Raw genomic sequence first — 14,453 nt, 5'->3', positions numbered from 1 at the left:
TTCCAAGGTTCATGAAAATAATTTTCATGTCTTTAAAGAGTCCCTCCCTAAGGACATGGTGGTAACTTCTGTCATTGCACCAACAATGACTTGGAATCCCTAAAACATTAGGAAACCCAAATTTAGAAGTTTTGAGGTTCAAATATTCAAAATTTGAAACAACCTCAACCTAAACTTCTACTTAGTCTTCGTTAACCAATCCATCCTTGTTTTCAACATGAAAACACCCTTTGTATGTATACAAATGTATTTAAGGGTTTGAAATGGTTACCTAGACTAAAATAGGTTCAAAGATGCTGAAATCAGGCCTTCCCACCAAAAACCAACAACTTGGATCGATTGAAGTTGGGTTCCAATCGATTGAACCTTCTTTGAATCGATCCACCGATCGATTCAGACTCCTGGATCGATCGGTGATCGATCCAGCGAGCTTCTGCTTGCAAGCCGTTGAATCGATCCATGGATTGATTCAGAACTCAATCGATCCATGGATCGATCGGACTCGATAGTTGCTGAAATTTCATTTCAGTCAACTGAAACCCTAGAAAATTCTACAAAAATCCAAAATTATGAAATTTCGTGTAGACATTATTTAGGGCATACTTAATCATGGAAAAATAGCTTTCTATGAAAATACATCATATTTTCAAAGATTGACACAAACTTGAAAACTTGCAAAAACTTTAGTGTTTTTCTTCAAGTTTGTGTCTAACTATTCAATGGTGATTACTATCAAAAGATAGCCTTCACCAAGGTTTTCCAAAAACATTTTAAAAACATTTTCAAAACCAATATCCCATCATGTTCCTTGGGCATAATGCACATGACTTGTACATTAGCTTTCCCAATGATGGGAAAACACATAACTATGTGTTTTGATGAACCTAAAAACTCAAAAGAATGCACTAAATCAACATGTTGAGTTTTGTTCATTATCCTAACATCTCACTTGTATCTATTGTGGACAAAACACATATAAGTCACCTTATAGTCTTTGTGAGATGTAGATTTTGGTTTTTGCCCTAATTTAGGGATCATGCATATTTATCTAGGCATTTTAAAAATGTTAGACATCCACCTAGGATGTCACTTGTCAATAAGTGTCGTTAAATGTCATTTGTCTTTAATTACAAGGAATTAAACTTAATGCATGATTATGTTATGGCATACATCAAAAGAAAATAATTTTCAAAAGAAAATATTCTATTACTACATGATGTATGAATGTCATGACATGGTATTTTTGGATTTTTCATAATAAAACATGAATGCAAAACTAGACATGATGTCATGGCATAATATGGGCAAACAATCATGGCAAGATTTAGCATAAATAAAATATACCTAGATTAACTATCTAAGTATCCTTAAAGTCTTAGCTAAACTTACAACTTAAACCTAGATTGCCCTAAAGTGCTACAAGAGAATGCCAAAGCCTAAATTTGGCATTTCTAATTTCCTTGATTTAATGTATGCCAATTGAAAATAAACATGTCCTCACTTGTTGGCATATTCCATTTTTCTTCAAGAGTAGCACTTTTGAATTTAGGCCCGGATTGCCTTAAATTGCCTAAGAACATACCAAAATCTCAACTTGGTATTTCTCAAGGTTTTCCCAATTTGTGCCATTTTAAGATAAAAACAATTTTTCACCATTTGGCACATTTTACTCTTTCAAGGAGTAATCAATAATTCCATTTCATTTTCAAAGGTTAACTAAAACCTTGAAAATGCTCCTTGAGTGTCAATTTTCTCAAAGTTGGGTTAACTACCCTTCTAATCGGAGTTGACACTCTCTAACCCATCTATGGGGTAGAGAAGATGCTCCTAGGAACCCAACACCTATTGGTGCTCCTTGGATGCTCTAGGTACTCCCTAGGGATAACTTCCCTAGATACCTTCCTAGTGACCTTGTTGGGCTTCTTAGAAGCCTTGGTCACATTTTCTAGGTCAATTCTAGGGATAGCTTCCCTTGTAACCTTCTTTGTGACTTTCTTAGACTTCTTAGAAGTCTTAGTCACATTTATTGCAAAAATACTCTTAGGGATGACTTCCCTAGTATTCTTGGCTTGACCACTAGACCTAGGGTTTGTTCCATAACTATATGGAACTCTATGGTAAGAGGGCACATCCTTCTTAGCCTTTGGTTTGTATCCCAAACCTCTATGGCCATTAGATGACCTTTGTGCTCCTAGACCTAGGCTATGCTCATTTTGCCCTTTTAGGATATTTTCCATCCTTTTAGGGTCCTTTCCATTTTATCAAGCCTTGACCTCAAGACTTGATTTTCTATCACTAAGTCCTTAGTTTTAGATTTTTCATTTGATTCATGAGCATATTTGTTCTTGGGCTTGTATCTAAAATCTTTAGAGTTATTGCCCAAGTGTCTATCTACCTTCCTTGCCTTAGGTGTAGTGGTTTTAGCATGAAAAGCTATATGTTTTTCTTTAACGCTATCATGCTTTCTATTTTCATGGTAAATAGCATTAAAATGATATAAGTTAGAACTATCATGCTTTTTACCATAATGTAAAGGGGTAGGCTTAATAAATGTTACCTTCTTCTTTACCTTGGAGGCTCCCCCTTGACGAATGCCTCCTTGAGCCTTGACCATCTTCTTCCCCTTGGGGCATTGACTTCGGTAATGCCCCTTTTGATTGCAAGAGAAGCATATAATATGCTCCTTGCTCTTCTTTGTGTTGGGGATGATCTCCTTGGGCTTCGCCTTGCCCTTTTTTGCCACTTGGCCCTTCTTCTTGGCCAATTTAGGGCACTTGCTCTTGTAGTGCCCATGTTCCCTACACTCAAAGCATATAATATGATTTTTATTTTTAATTGAAATATTTATACCTTTGCTTGTAGGGGTGGCATCTTTTCCTTTGGATCTGGAGATAGAAGCTTCCTCTTGATCCGATCTTGATTCTCCTCCATTTGATTTTTCTTGACTCGTGGAGGTAGAAGCTTCTTCAATCTCTTCATCTCTTGACCCGGATGTAGAAGCTTCTCCTTCTTCTTGACCCGGTGTCACCAAGGATTGCTCCCCCTCAATCCTAGAGGTGGAGGCTTCATCATCTTGAATATGAAACAAGGAGTATGCTCCCTCCTTGTTCCCTTCGTTGCATTCCCTTGAAGATGAAGCTTCTTCTTGAACTTCTTCTTCGGAGGTTGAGCATCTCTCAACCTCGGAGTCCTCCTCTTGGTCTTGATCCAATGAGTCGCCCTCTTTGGATTCTCCTTGATTTGATACAGTGGAGGGGATCTCATGAATTCTTGCCAATTTGCTCCAAAGCTCCTTGGCATCTTCAAACTCTCCAATTTGTTCCAAGATGTTGCTTGGCAATAAATTGACCAAAAGCTTGGTCACTTTGTCATTGGCCTCACATCTTTGGATTTGGTCTTTGCTCCACTTGCTCCTTTTGAGTACTTTGCCCTTGGAATTTGTGGGAGCTTCAAAACCTTCCATGAGAGCAAACCATTGCTCTATCTCCATCATAAGAAAATTTTCGATTCTTGATTTCCAAGAATCGAAGCTTGTAGATGAATATGGTGGAGCCACCCTTGTGTCAAATCTAAGTCCATCTTGGAATTGCATCTTGAAGTTGAGCTTGATAGAATCTTGAACTTGAAGAATTTGCTCCAACTTCTTCACCCTCTAGCTTTTCTTGATATGTTTGCCCCTTCCGGCGGTGATTCCGGTGAAGAGCAACCTCGCTCTGATACCACTTGTTAGGACCAAAAGTAGCTAGAGGGGGGGTGAATAGCTCGTCGCGTTCGCTTGGTGCTTGGCGTTGCTCGGTGTTGCTTGTTTCTTCAAGAATATGCAGCGGAAAATACAGAAACAAATACACCCACGCTAACACTAGGATTTTACTTGGTATCCACCTCCAAAGGAGGTGACTAATCCAAGGATCCACACCACGCACACACCCTCCACTATGAAACACTCCTTTTCGGTAACTACCGAGGGCGGAGAAGCCCTACAAGAATCTCGGTACAAGAAGAAGGAAAGGGAAACAAAATACAAGCACAAAGCTTACAATGAATGCAGAAAACCCTAACCCTAGCTTCTCTTCTTGCCTTTGATCCGCCTCTTGACTCGGAGAGCTTCCAAGAACCTTCAAGAACTGGCGATCACGAGCTTTGAGAGTGCTGTGGAGGAGCTGGCGAAGATCTGAGATGAAACCGTAGAAGAGATGCCGCAGCCATCACACGCCTGCAGCTATAAACGACGCCAACGGTCGGATCCCGATCGATTCGAATATTCCCAATCGATCGAGGAGGCTTTGGATTGATCCACGGATCGATCCAGAGCGCCTCTGTGCTCTGGAAAAGTGCCTGGATCGATCCACGGATCGATCCAGCGCTTATCGCGCGAAGCAGCCGCGTCCCAATCGATCCACTGATCGATTAGGACCTCTGGATCGATCCACGGATCGATCCAGAGGCTCTCTGTTCGCTGGGACAGGTCTGGATCGATCCACTGATCGATCCAGAGCCTGGATCGATCCACTGATCGATCCAACACTTGATTTTTGTCCAAAACCAAGTCTCAAACCTCCCAAACCAACATCCGGTCAACCTTGACATGTTGGTATGTCATGCCTGGCATCTAGTCACTCCCTTGACCTGGTAGGACTCCCTTACGAAGTGTCCGGTCAATCCCTTTGACCCACTTGGACTTTTCTCTGTGCCAAGTATCCGGTTAATCCCTTTGACCTACTTGGACTTTTCTCTGTGCCAAGTATCCGGTCAATCCCTTTGACCTACTTGGACTTTTCTCTGTGCCAAGTATCCGGTCAATCCCTTTGACCTACTTGGACTTTTCTTTCATGCCAAGTATCCAGTCAATCCTTTGACCTACTTGGACTTCCCAGCGCCAGATGTCCGATCATCCTTGATCCATCTGGATTTTCCCTTGCCTGGCTTCACTCACCAGGACTTTCACCTAGCTTCACTCACTACGGTTTTCCATCTGCCTAGCTTCACTCACTAGGACTTTCACCTGGCTTCACTCACCAGGATTTCCATCTGCCTAGCTTCACTCACTAGGACTTTCACCTGGCTTCACTCACCAGGATTTCCATCTGCCTAGCTTCACTCACTAGGACTTCCTTCTGCCTGGCTTCACTCACCAGGACTTTTCTTCTGCCTGGCTTCACTTACCAGGACTTTCCTTCTGCCTGGCTTCACTCACCAGGACTTCCATCTGTCTAGCTTCACTCACTAGGTCTTTCATTTTGCCTAACATCCCAGTTAGGACTTCCCAGTCAAGTATCCGGTCAACCTTGACCTACTTGACTCTTCTTCAATCAATATCTTATTGTCAAACATCTAAACTCAAACCAAGACTCAGCTTGGTTACCCAGGTCAACCTTGACCTGAGGGATATTGCACCAACACTATGTTCTTGAGCTCCTAATTGGATCACATAATCTTCGTCGTTCGGCTTCATTTTGCTGACCAGGATGTGTAGCTACCGCTCGAATCATACCTCATAAGGCTGGTGGTGGATCGACTGCTCGACTATATCATAGTCAAATATCTCTGCCGATCAAGATGGTGGACGACAACACTTAGAGATTTTTTCTATTTATCTACACTTTCTCGGATGAGCGCCCAATGATAGTGGCTGACGTTATCTAAATTTCTAGAAGACCGTGCAAATCTTTGATTATTATGGCCGAGCACGCCACCCATGCCTACTCATTAAGTCTCATTATGTAATGACCCAATTTTCCTCATTAGGAGTTCTAAAAGTTCTTAAAAATATTTAGAAATATTCTAGAGATTTTTAGAAATTTTTAGAGTATTTTTATGTAATTTTTGGAAGTCGCTTGGTATTTTTACTAAACGAAGGAAGTTTCGACAAAAAAATGTCCAAGCCGAGAATTGAACCCACGACCTTTGACTCGGTCAAAACCAGACTAACCAGGTGGGCAAACAGATTTTTCTGTTTAGAAAAGGTAACGAATTTATTTAAGATAGTTAACAGAATATTATAAAAGGGATAAGTTGATGTTGGATTTGTCTGTTTAGAAAAGGTATCAAATTTAAGATATTTAACAGAATATTATAAAAGGGATAAGTTGATGTTGGATTTGTCTGTTTAGAAAAGTTAGCGAATTTATTTAAGATGGTTAACAGATTATTTAAGATAGTTAACAGAATATTGGATTATAAAAGGGATAAGTTGATGTTGGATTTGTCTGTTTAGAAAAGGTAGCGAATTTATTTAAGGAGTTAACATAAATATTAAGTTATAAAAAGGGATAAGTTGATGCTCTATTTTCCCGTGACTTAAATCATTCTCTCCTTCTCTTCTGCGTACGATGGCGGAGCTCGGGCAGAAAACGAAAGGGAGTTAGGGCATCATCTCCGGCGGCCGACCAAGGTCCTAGAAGCCCTTTTTGTTCGGTTATGAGTCCAAGAAGCAAGGCAAGTGTTTCTCACCTGCAGTAGGAGTAGTTTCGGACCTTTGTTCTTCTTGAATTCGAAGCATAAGAAGCGCTTATAATGCAGATTTTTAATTAAGCCTATAGTGCAGATTTTAATTAAGCTTATAATGTAGATTTTTATGTAGAGCTTATATTGCAGATTTTAATTAAGCGCTTATAGTGCAGATTTTTAATTAAGTCTATAGTGCAGATTTTAATTAAGCTTATAGTGCAGATTTTTATGTAGAGCTTATATTGCAGATTTTAATTAAGCGCTTATAGTGCAGATTTTTAATTAAGCCTATAGTGCATATTTTAATTAAACTTATAATACAGATTTTTATGTAGAGCTTATATTGCAGATTTTAATTAAGCGCTTATAGTACAGATTTTAATTAAGCTTATAGTGCAGATTTTTATATAGGCTTATAGTGCAGATTTTAATTAAGCTTATAGTGCAGATTTTATGTTTGCATAGTATGCATAAATAGTGTAGCATAGAATGCAAAATCTTGATTAGAACAGTATGTAGAATTTTGATTAGCATAGTATGCAGATTTTTGTTTATGCATTTCAAAGTTAGAATTTGTTTAAACATTTCAATTTTTAAAGAAACATTCTTTTATTAGAGGTATTAACAAGTATAAGAAAGATAAAGAAAAGAAAGAAAAAGGTCAAGACCTTAAGTAAATCCCAAAGTCAAGACTTTAGGGATTTTGGCACACAAGGTACTCGTTAAAATGTCGAGGCATTATATATTAGAAGTATTAAAAGATAACAAGTATTTTACTTTTATCAGTGGCACTGTACTGGACTCTCAGTTGTCCTTGGGTTGGGCTCTCATAGTCGTCCCTAGGTTTAGATAACCTAGTATGCAGGAGTTGTCCTTGGGTTGGGCTCCCATAGTCGGTCCCTAGGTTTAGATAACCTAGTAAATCCTACTAGATTCGGGACCAGCTATCTCAGATTTAGTTAGGGATGTGCGCATAGAAAGTACAGTTGCCGGGCCCAAGAAGAAAGTTGATTATTATTTTGAAGTATTAAAGTATAAGTTTTCAAATAAAAGAAATAAGCTTCACATAAGTTTAAAATTCAGCAAGTTTAGCTTTCTTATATACTGACATGTTGTTTAGATTTGCTTACATGTTTAGTATTTCAGTATGCTATGTTTCGTTTGCTATTAGATGAGCATTCAGTTTCTATATTTCTTTCAGCTTACATGCATACTCGAGTTTTGTGAGTTAGATAGCGCTTACTAAGCAATTTTGCTTATAGTTGCATTTCCTCTTACTGTAGATAAAGGAAAGGAAAAGTTATAGCAAAGGAAGGCGACAAGGAGATGCGGATGGATGTGTGATGCCTGGACTATAGAAGCCTTGGGATTTAGCATAAGAATTTATTAACAAAGAGTTGAGTAGAATGTATTAGATGAGTCATTTAGTCTTCCGCTGCTAGTTAATTGTATGTTTTGAGTTTTTTTTAGAGTTTGTGTATTGATCTTTACATGTGAACAACTCTAATTAAGTAAAGTTAGTAGTCCAGTAACGCTCCGCCCTCACAGTCCAGTAGTGAGGAGGGTGGGGTGTTATACATTAATGCTTTCCCGTAGCGGTTGCCACGTGCTCCACTCACTGCCACTGCACACTCGACGTGATAGGTAGATTTCTATTGATGATGTGATAGGTGTCTTTTCAAATTCTATGGTCAGATCTTATCCTGGTTTTGCGCAACCCTTGATGGAACGGCTCCGAGCGATCGGTCGTGAGGTTTATAAACCCTCATTTACTTGTCATCTCCTTCGCACTGCCTTGCGCTTTAATTTCGTTTTCGTTCTCAAGCACGCTCTGTGACGCTTCTCCTCCTCATCTTCGCTAGTGACCTTTCTCGGTAAGGTTCATCTATCTTTCCTTCATTGAATCCGTGCATTGCTTCTTCTCAATTTCTTTGTTTTCGATGGTTGATTCTCCGCAACCTCCTGTGTCCATCCTCAGACTTTGGTACACTTCCACCGAGTCTAAATTTAATGGGGACGAGATAGACCAGAAGAAATCTACCTACCATTTTCCTTCTGACTATCAAATAGTCATTCCCTCCGCCTATGACCGGCCCCATGAGCCTCCAACCGGCTTCCTGCCCTTCTTTAAGGACCAGTTTTGTGTCAGTCTTTAATTTCCCGTTCATCCTTTCTTTTCTACTGTCTATAAATATTTCCATATCTCCCTATATCAATTAGTATCGAACTCATTTAGGTTGTTGTGTGGGGTTGTCGTGTTATTTTATCTACACTGTAAGGAACTAGGGTGCTAAACACTTGAAAACACAGCGGAAAACATCTAGTTCCTTATCAAGAGGATCCATGCGAAGGGAAGAATAAATAAGCATCTATACTAAGTTTTACATGAGAGGATTATACCTTTGATGTGTGCCCTTCTCAATCCCGGCAACAATCTTTCTTTGGATGCATATCTTAGCACGATCAAGTGTCTGCACCTCTACGGTATCCACACGAACATGTTCTGTTCATCTCACGAACTCTCGATCTGGGTGATTCTGACATGAGGAAGGATCGGCCGAGTGGAAGAAGAGGAGGAAGGAGAAGAAAACAAAATTGAACTTTCTTACAATCAATGGCCAAAATTACTCCTTTTGTACTCCCATGGAATGCCAAAAGTCTATTTGTCTCTTGATCTCCCTTTTGCCTCTTGATCTTCTTCATGAATTGACTCTTAGTCATCTTTCATGAAGAGTCTTTTGGTCAAGTCAAAATTGACCTTTCCTCTTCCCTTTTGGTCAAGCCAAAATTGACCTTTTCTCTTCCTTGGTGAATTCAAGTTCACTCAATGAGTCTAACTCATTGAACCTTATCAATCCCAATTAACTCCATGGACATCAATCCAAATTGACTCCATGAATCTAATTCAAATTAGACACAATCCAATAATTGAACCCAATTGAGTCTAACTCAATGAGTCTAATTCGGATTAAACTTCTCTTAGTTTTTCTCTTAATAGGTTGGATTATTATATTTGATTAACCATTAACCCAATAACCCAATAAGTCTAATCATCTCATAATTAGCTCTTAGGGCTATTACTAACATGCACAACATACTTTTAGTATCTCGGGTCTTCCATATTGGTGCAATCGACTTAGGTTTTGATGTGTGTGTCAAAGAGTTTAAGTTAGGCTTTCATATGTATTTGATATGTGTTTGAGTCTTGCAGGACTTGGTGAAACACATGAGGAACTTGGTGCGGCCAGGTGTAGGAAGCTCATCCAAGGGCTCGGATCGTTAAGTCGGTGAAGGATGGTGTGGAAGACATCCGAGGGACCGCTGGACGAGGAGCAATGGAGTGGAGCCGAGGGAAGTGGACTTCAAGGCAGCGTGAAGGATGGCACGGAGAGGAGCCGCGGGCTCGGGTGCATCTGAGGGACGAAAGCCAAGGAAGAGGACTTCAAAGGTGACTTCGGAAAGGATGAGAGGAGTGAATGTACTGGGACCAGTCGACTGGTAATGGGACCAGTCGACTGATCCAGCTTCACAGAATGCATAGAAGCATTCTGTGCTTGTCGGCTACAGGGACCAATCGACTGGTCCTAAGACCAGTCGACTGGTACATAGCCGTTGGCAGAATTTGACTTTCTGCAAAGAGTCGTTGGTTGGGTCCAACGGCACACCAGTCGACTGGTGTCGGGGTTTGAGTTGATTTGTGATCAACTCTCTCCTCTTATTTAAGAAATGCTTTGGAACTTGAAGAGGGTAACTGGTGCTAATTGTAAACCTTCTTAGTCTTGCCCAAAGCTTCCAAGTTCAATCCTCTTCCTCCCAATCTAAACTCCATCTTGTAAAGAGGAAAAGATCATTTTGTTAGAGGTTTGCTCCACCGAGAAGGAGAAGCTTTAGTCGGAGATTGTCGGGGACTGATCCACCGAAGAATCAAGGGCTCGTCCACCTCAAGGACACGTCGTGGAGTAGGAGCATCATCTCCGAACCACGTTACATCGAGCGTGTTAGCGTTTGTATTCTTATTTGTTTCTAATTGCTTTAGTTTTTGTATTTCTGCTGTGCACTAACCCTCTTGTAAAGAAGAAATCGATTTGGGGGTGGCCTAGCTATCCAACCCCCCTTCAAGCCGGTCACCGATATCCTTACATTCCATTACTTTTATTATCCTAAATTGTTCGAGCCGGGGACTTTTTTTTCCAAACCGAGTCAGCTCTGTCTTTTTTGATAAGATGCCTTCCTCCAATAAGCACGGGAGAGAGCACTATTTTTTTGTTCACTTTCCTGTTCGGCCAGACTTCCCGACCGGCTGGCAGATGGAAGTGATGCAGCCTCCGTCACTCAGAAGATACCGAAGTCGATCAAACTATCTCCAACCAGCCTCCGGTTTGGTCAATTAGAAGTATCACATCCAGTGGCTACCGTTGGAGGGCGTCCTATACGTGTTTGGACTGAGCCCGATCTGCATGCGGCTGGCATCCAGCCTAGGTATGCCCTTTTCTCTCCTCATCTTTGAATCTAACTGATTTTTCTTCCTTTTTTGCAGCCCAAATTATGCTGAGGGCACGTCTAAGAGGCAAGAGCAGGCTTACAGATGCCAAAATCAATGTTGTGGGCTTGGCCGAGTTGGAGAGTCGTGACCTACAGCCGGTCACCCACTCTGACGATCCACTGACGAGGCTAGAGGGACACCCACGCTGGCAAGCAAGGGTGGAGTGAGTCAAACAGTGACTAGCAGAGTCGCGGCTGCTACAACTGAGCTACCTCCTGAATGGCCTTCCATGTTGCCGATCGCGGTGCCCTCGGAGTCGGTTACCTCCGGCAAACCTCTGATACGACGCAAGAGGCACCGTAGGAAAGCTTGCTCCCGCTCGGCCATCTCCACCTTGCACACCCCCGTCCGTACTAGTTCACACCCTTCCTCCGAGAAGGATGAGACGTCATCTCCCGCCCTTCTCGAGCAAGGAGTCGTCATGCTCCATACTTTACTATCATTCGAATGGATGCCTTCACTATCTGATCTATCGTCGGGGACTATTTATGCGCCGACGATCACATACATGCCACCGCACTCCTCGCCGACAGTATAAGTATCCATCATCTGGTCGTCCCCGATGCCCAAGTCCATGGCCAAAGCGACTTCTGAGCCCTCTGGTCCAAGCGGCCAAAGGCATATAACAGTCATCATCCACTTGCCCACTACTGAATGGCGTCAATCGGACAACACCGAGCCCCTTTCCCCCGAGCTCCAAATTCAAATACAAGGGTCGCTAGCACAGGTGTGGGTTGATGTTAGGGCCCACGTGGCGGTCATCTCCACGAGAGAGCTCGCGGACAACCACACCCGGATGGCTACTAGGGTATCTATATTGCTTCTAAATTTACTTGCTTATTCCCCACTCGACGCATACAATCTTATTGCCACCACAGTACTGGGTCGAGAGCCTAGCCATGTGCCAAAGGCTAGCATTTTTAAAGCACGAAGTCCAGCAACTTCACGCCCTAAACTCCATCTCCGAGGTCTCTCGTGCTCAAGTTGAACATCTAACCGTCGAGGCGACACGGCTAAAGGTCGATATAAAGAAGAGCTTTGAGTTGCTGCAGGCAGAGAGGAGCAAGAGTGTCGAGCAGGCCTCACAGTTGGAGTGGCTCAACAAGCAGGTAAGCAACTTTGAGCCCAAAATCAACTCTGCCAACATTAGGAAGCTCTGAGCCATCGAAGACTTGGAGATCAAAAATAAAGAGGCTCGGGTCTTGGCTCAAAGTTTGAAAGAGGCTGAGGCTGCTTTGTTCACCGAGTGGGAAAGTCGATCGACTAAACAAGCCTCGGTGAAGGTCCAGCTCATCGCCAAGGATGCCGAGCAGACCTTGTTAAGGACTGAGTTAGAGGCATCCCGATCGGCCTTCAAGATCAATCAAGAGGGGGAGGCAGGCTGGTTTGAGGTTTTCAAGCGTGATTATCTCCGCTTGGACCCCTTCAATGATCGGCTCATGGGCCAAGTGCTTCGCCTCTTCAACTTCAGCATTGATGGGACCCTCGACTAGCTGAAGAACGATGACTATCTCCCTACCGTACTGACCAGCAAGATCATCAATCAAGAGAAGATGACTGATTTGCTGCCAGATGATGTGCAGGATTATCTTGAGTGACCCCCCATCTCTGCTTTGCAGACCTCTATTTGTATTGTCAACTAATACTTTGTAAAAATTTTCAAAATGTTAATGCATGATCGCCCGTCCGACGCATCTTTCTTCTGTTAAATTTTACAAGCGCTCCTTCATGCATCGTCGTTCGGCCCCCATGGGACTATATACCGTTTTAGCATCTTGTAAAAATGTTCTAAGTATGATTCCTCACTTTCCCGATCGTCTATGTAACCAGTCGCTGAGACGTCTGAGTGCCCATTATGGCATAAGCCGCACGACTCTATTTCAGCGGAGCATCTCTACTTTCGGTCACTACTTGACCTATTAACTTTACTTTCGGGCTCTATGGAAGTCGCTCGGCCTTATTAATCATAGGCTAGGGTTTATAGCCGTTGCTCGACTATTGTTGGCATAGACTCGGGTTTATAGTCGTCGCTCGGCTGTTGAAGGCGTAGACAGAGGTTTATAGTCGTCGCTCGACTATTGACGTAGACAAGGGTTTATAGTCGTCGCTCGATTATTGACGTAGACAAGGGTTTATAGTCGTCGCTCAATTGTTAACGTAGAAAAGGGTTTATAGTTGCCACTCAATTGTTGACGTAGACAAGGGATTCCATAAGAGTCTTATTCCTTCGTTCTGCCACACCATTCTATTGGGGTGTACCAGGTGCAGACAGTTGGGATTGAATCCCGGCCTCTGATAAGTAACTCTTAAACTCTCCTAAGAGGTACTCGCCACCACGATCAGATCGTAGTGTCTTGATACTTTTACCATAACGTTTTTTCATATCAGCCTTGTATTCTTTGAACTTATCAAAGCACTCAGACTTACTGCGCATCAAGTAAATGTACCCGTATCTTAAATAGTTGCCTATAAAAGATATAAAATATTTGAAACCACCTCTTGCCTGGATAGTCATAAGTCTACACAAATCAGAATGAATCAATTCTAACACATCTTTGGCTCTATAGCCCTTAGCCTTAAAAGGTCTCTTGGTCATTTTTCCTTCCAAGCAAGACTCACAGGTTGGAAAGTTTTTCACTACCAATGAACCCAAAAGTCCATCACCTATTAACCTTTGAATCCTACTCGAGTTAATATGACCTAGCCTTAGATGCCAAAGATATGTTTGGTTCATTTCCGAAGGCTGCTTTCTCTTATTTGAATTAGAAGATGTGTTATTAATTTTCATTTGTTGCATCGTGGGAGTTATTGAATTTAGAGTATACAAATTGCAACCAATGTACCAGAACAGATAGCTACCCTATTTTTCTTGACAACTACTTTGTCATTAAAAGAAATAAAATATCCATCCATAAATAGTTCGGAAACTGAAATCAAGTTATTTCTAAAACTTGGTACATAAAGAGAATTTTCAAAATCAATGTTTTATTCCTATCAAAGGATAAATAAACATCTCCCACTGCAACAGCCGCCACTTTTGTAGCATTGCCCATATAGACGGTGATTTCCCCTTTATATAGTTGTCGGGTTTCCTGGAACCCCTGCAATGAATTGTAAACATGATCAGTGGCTCCCGTATCTACACACCAGGTACTGGTAGATAACACCGCTCACTACAACAAAAACCCTCATAGACATCAGTTTTCCACCGGTGTCTATTACATTTTCGACTGATGTCTATGAAGGTGATGTAAAAGGTCTGCCATTTTAGACATCGGGTTAAAACCGGTGTAGTATCACTTAACAACACCGGTGTTCGAATCGGTTATTAACCGATGTAGTATCACTTAACGACACTGTTTCATCAACGGTGTAAAATCGATGTAATATTATATGTTAATAACACCAGTTTTGGCAGCGGTGGAAAATCGATGTAATATCAATATTGTTTAACAACGCCAAT

Source organism: Zingiber officinale, chromosome 4A, assembly GCF_018446385.1.
Source record: "Zingiber officinale cultivar Zhangliang chromosome 4A, Zo_v1.1, whole genome shotgun sequence".
NCBI lineage: Eukaryota > Viridiplantae > Streptophyta > Magnoliopsida > Zingiberales > Zingiberaceae > Zingiber > Zingiber officinale.
Note: the sequence above shows the minus strand (reverse complement) of the source record.